This window comes from Megascapheus bottae, chromosome 11 (assembly GCF_031878675.1).
Source record: "Megascapheus bottae isolate mThoBot1 chromosome 11, mThoBot2.hap1, whole genome shotgun sequence".
Lineage (NCBI taxonomy): Eukaryota > Metazoa > Chordata > Mammalia > Rodentia > Geomyidae > Megascapheus > Megascapheus bottae.
In genome coordinates this window covers 45,932,028-45,937,510 of record NC_143519.1, presented here as the reverse complement: position 1 = coordinate 45,937,510, position 5,483 = coordinate 45,932,028, and positions in this window count along the sequence as shown.

Sequence of the window (5,483 nt, the reverse complement as noted above, 5' to 3'; positions counted from 1 at the left end):
GCTGTAATGACTGGTGATGGCAGGCCCTCTTCAGGAAGCCTGACTGGCCTTCGCCTGCAGAGGGCACTTTTTCTGAATCAAATGAACATGCTTCGTGAGTTTTTGAATAAAGACATCTTCAGGAGTTACATCCAAGATTGAATTTGCCAAGTGTCAATGGCTCACACCTGTAATCTTAGATATTCAGGAGGCTTAGATTTGAGGATCATGACACCAGGACTTTTGAGGCTTGCAAATCTCAGTGACCCTAATATTTGCTTACCATTGACATGTTTCCAGGACCTCTGAGCACACTGAAGTAAGCAAAGGGTGAGGCCACTTGCTTTTGTGCTTTTGGTCTTCCTATGTGCAGGGTTGATCCCAGGGAGAGTTGGAGCTGTGCTGACTCTAGACTGTGTTTTGCCAGACCAAAGGCCCACTCTACTTCATTTAGTCAAAGAGACTGTCTGATACAGGAAGCTGGTTGACAGGGAAAATTATTTTCCTCTTCATTCATAGCACAACCACACTAAGATGTTCTAGTACACTGTTGCAAATGGACCAGCATGACATGGGATACAGGTTGTCTTACTTTGTCATCTTATCCTTCATTAAATATGCAATGCAATTATTTGATCTCTTCCTTTTCTCAGCTTCCTTGTTCCTCTGCACTCTTCCTTCCATCTTGCTCCATGCCACATTTCCCACATCTTGGAAATACTGAATTGACTCACAGTCTTTCTTTTTAAAGACACAGCCAATGGGAATTCCACACAAACAAGGGACAAAGCTATTGATAGTTTCTTGGAGTCAAGACACTTTAGAGGAAATATAGTTTTAAGCTGATGGGGTGAAGTTCACTATGACTTTGAGATGTATCTCACCGAGACTATTTCAGGTGATTCCATGCGCTATTCCAGGCAATCAACATGCCCTACCATAGGGCACGTGACAAGGTGCTCACCTGAATCCATGCTATGAAGGTGTGCGATTGGACAGGTGTCCTATGTACAGGTAAGGTGTTCCTGATAAGTGACCCACTTAGCCACATTCAGAATGGTGGGCTGATCTAGGATTTCCAAGCTGCCTGATTCTAAGGCTGGACCATTTGAGTCTGTGAATCCTTACAAATATGGAGTATATTTATCTGGAGATGGGAGGCCTTTAGAATCATGGCTGAGTCCTAAACATTTGCCTAGGAGAATAATTTGCCAATTGTATAACAGGAGCTACAAAATACCAATCGTAGTAATAGAATCTCATATTTTATAAAACAATAATTGCTACCTCAGATTGATCAAAGATGATAATTAAGTGCTCTATATTATCTCATGTAGTCTTTATTTTATTAATTTTTAAAAATTATTAAGTAAGTATACAGAGGTTACAATTCCATAAGCCAGGTTATGAGCACAATGCTTCTTGGTCAATGTCACACCTTCCAAAATTCTCCCCCATTTTCTCCCTCCTATTCCTACCCTCAAGGTATATAGTTGCTTTTTATTTTTGATTATAGTACATTGGCTATAATGGCTGCATCTGCTTCCTTCATCCATTTTTATTGTATATATTTAAGGTACCCAAATATGATGTTTGATACATATTCCTAGAATATTCATAATTTTACATGGCCACCCCAATTTTGGGGACAAGAGTACTGAAAACAGTCTTTTTTGGCAAAAGTCCCAAATACGACATGGTGTTATTAACTCTAGTGCTTATGTGGTCCATTGGATTTCCAGACTAAGAAGTCTGGAAATTCACAGGCTGTGAACACAATGGAATAGTACTCAGTCTTAAAAGAACACCCTACCACTTCCATGACATGGACAGATCGGAAAGATATGTTGATAGGTTAAAAAAAAATCCTGCATGATTACACTTATATGTGGACTCTAAAAATGAAAAAAGTTGCCTCCTCAGAGATAGTGAATGAAACCATGATAGGCTGGAGGGCAGAGAATGGAGACATGTGTCAAGCGTTGCACTGTTGGATGGCTTGGATGTAAGTACTCTCTAAGAAGGCTCATGTGTGGAAGGCTTAGTTACCTGTGAGGTTTTCTGAGGTGGGGCTGTGGGAAGTGATTGGATGGTGAAGGATTACCAAAGATGGATTCCCAGTTTGATGGCATTATTGAAAGGTGGTGACAGTGTTAGAAATAAGGCCTCACTAGAGGAAACAAGGTGACTGAGAGCATGCATTTGAAGGATGTATCTTGTCTCAGCTGTTCTTCTTTTTCATTCTTGCTCTCTGGCTGGAGGCCAACAGCCTCCACCACAAATGTACCTGTTACCATGATGTTCCACCTCACCTCAGGCCCCAAATTAAATAGAGCCAGCTGACCATACACTGAAACTTTTTATTTGTTTGTTTTTGTGCTAGTCCTGAGGCTTGAATTTAGTGCTGTCTTTCAGCTCAATGGATCAAACCTAGCATTCTACCTCTTGAGCCATAGCTCTACTTCCAGCTTTTTGGTGGTTGATTGGAGATAAGAGTCTCATAGACTTTCCTGCCCAGGTTGTCTTTGAACTGCCTTCCTCAGATCTTATGTTGAATAGCTAGGAATACAGTTGTGAGCCACTAGCTCTTGACCATATGCTGAAACATTTGAAACTGTGAATCAAAACAAATCTTTCCTCTCTTAACTTGTTTACCCTAGGCATTTTGTTACAGTAATTAAAACCTAACATAATAATCTCATTTAACCATTACATGAACCCTAGAAATAGTTAGTAGTGTGGTTTAAAATATTTGTTTAATCACGTGCATTTTGATGGGGCATATCTAATATGACCAGCATTCATTCTGTATCATCTCATTGAATCATTTCAGCAATGCTACTGTTACATAGGAGTGATTCCAAGCTTAGAGTTTAACTGCCCTAAGCCAGTAGGTAGCTAAGCCGAGAGACAAAGTGGAGTGGAGGGAGTTCCACTCACATATCTTCCACTGCTATGCCCTGCTCTGCCCACAAGGCCACAGGGCCACAGGGCCATAGGCATGGACTCAAGAGCAGACTTCATAACTGCAGACAGCTTCTCAGTCATCCTTTCTATGTCTACAGCTCTTGGCTGTTTGTGCCTAGCATTATTACAGAGCAGATCCTCGGGACAGCTCTGCTACCACCTAGGGACTCTACGCTATAACGCGAGAGATTTACCACACCGTGTCATCATTTCAGCTCCTGAACTGATGGTCAAACCTCAAGGCTCAGCTATCACCTGAAGTATAATTCTGGTCTGTGTCTGGCCCACAGTGGGGGTGGACAGCAGGGACTGGGCCTCTCTCTCCTGCAGCTCAGATGCTTATGTAGAACTCACGAGGATTTGAGAAAGAGTTAACCTTGTGGCGCCCCATTTGGAATCCCAAGGCCATTTGCAGTATCCTTAATACACACATGGAAAGCCACAAGGTGATTTACCACTTTTTTTTTTTAATAGCTGAGGTCAAGAGAAAATCCAAATGAAACACAGAAGAAGCAGTTACCATTTAGGCTGAATTTCCACCATTGTGCAGAAATGATGAGTGTTCTATTCTGAGACACCAGTTTCTCTTCTCAAATCCTTTCACCCAGGGGCTCCTGAGAGGCGACTGGGTTCTAAGGGCGGGGCTGGCACAGCAGGTAACCAGTGTGTGGAATTGTGGCTCCTGCTCAGTGTTTCCTCTGTTAGTATTCATGAAGTTCGATGCAAGTGAATGTCAGTACAATTTTCTCTGAATGCGCTCCAGAAGTCTGGCCTTCATGAAGAAAGAGATAGTTTTATTCCCTTGGTGATCAAGAGATTAGGTTGTATATGACATCCCAGGTAGGAAAGTCAATGTAATTTTCATCTACTTATGCTTTTTCTCAAGCCATGTAAAATCAACACAAGCCTGAACCCATAGGCTTGACAGGTCGTGACATCAGAGTCTTTGGATAGCTCTGAGAAGAAATCCCATCAGCCAGACGCTGTCCACAGTGCGGTGCGGGAATGAAGCCAGAGTAATGCCTGAGACTTTGGATCTTAATGAGAGAGTGTATCAGACTCGCAATCAGGATGTTAAGGGCTGAAAAACTCATCACCTTCCTAGGAAACTCCTTCACCTGGGAACTGATGCTCACCAAAGATAATAAATAGAAATGACTCCTATCTCATGGAAGCTAATATTAGTATTGTTCAGGAATACTAAATAATAGGAAGCTAATGCCTCTTATTCTCCCTCTTACAGCTCTTGGCCTAAGCTAGGCTTACACATTTTTACAGATAAATAGGCTGAGGCCCCCACCAGGCCTAGAAGAAGGCCATCCATGGAGAATACCCTCCATATGATTACAGTTATAATGCCATTTTATGGCTTCATGAGAGGACACAGTTGTTATTGGAAAGCAGGATAGAAACACTTAAAACGGTTTTTCTTTGTATCTGATAAAAGCACCAGACTTTTTCTCTTTCAGAATAAAGTATAAAATAACATGAAGCTAAACAAATAACAAAACCCAAACCATTCTGATATACACATCACGTAACACTTATGACCATGCATGCCTGTCCAAGCCGTGTTGGGGCTTCAGCTGCTGGACTGAGATTCTGGAGAAAGATAGCCTGTGTAGAGAAATGAATGGAAATTGATAGAAGAATAGAGAAAACAGCCCTTGGATAGGAATGTGCCATGTTCTGGGGGAAGAAGTAGTTTATGTGGGCTCTAATGGGTCTGAATTAAAATGCGCTCAGGTGAAGAGACCAGTGTTCTCCATTTTCACGTGGCTATTCTACAGCTCACTGATATATTTATGCAAAAAGTCATGGTCCAGATATCCGAAGCCTCCACCTTCACAAAGAGCTGCTATCCGGTGACGGCCGAGCTCCCCTTACTTCTGCTCGGCTCTCTCCTCGGGTGCCTGCTCAGAACCAGGCTTATCAGGGCATCTGCGAGCTCCTGCCAAGGGCCTTGCCTTTATCCTTCCTGGCTCATCTGGGGGGGGGGGGGGATTGAATTTTACCCTGAGCAATACACACCCCTTTTCCCTTTCTGTTCGGTTTGGCTGTGAGTTGGCCTGGCCAGGTAGGACTTGGTTTATGGATCTAGGGGATTCTGCCCCAGAGCCAGCGAGGTGGAGATGTAAAAAGAGATCCCGGGGACAGATCAAGTCAAAGAATGGAGTGAGGCCACGCCCAGAGATGGAAAAGGAAAGGGAAGAAAGGGAGTAACCGAGCCTCGATCGCCCGCCCGCGCGTCTCCAGCCAGCCGGGGCCTTGCATGGACGCGCACTGCCGGGCACGGCGGAGGGGTCGGCGGGCACGCGTGCTGCTGACCCCACAGACCCTGCCCTGGCTGCCCCACATCGTAGGCCCCAGGCCCGGCCCGGCCGGCGGGCGCGCGTGCTGGGAGGGATTCCAGCCCGGGACAGCCTCCCGCCAGGCGCATGGCGCGGGCCCTGGATGTGGGCTCCTCTACCCCCAGCTAGATCAAGTGGCGGCGGCGCAGGCCGCTGGAAGGGACCCACAGGCAGAAACCCAGCACC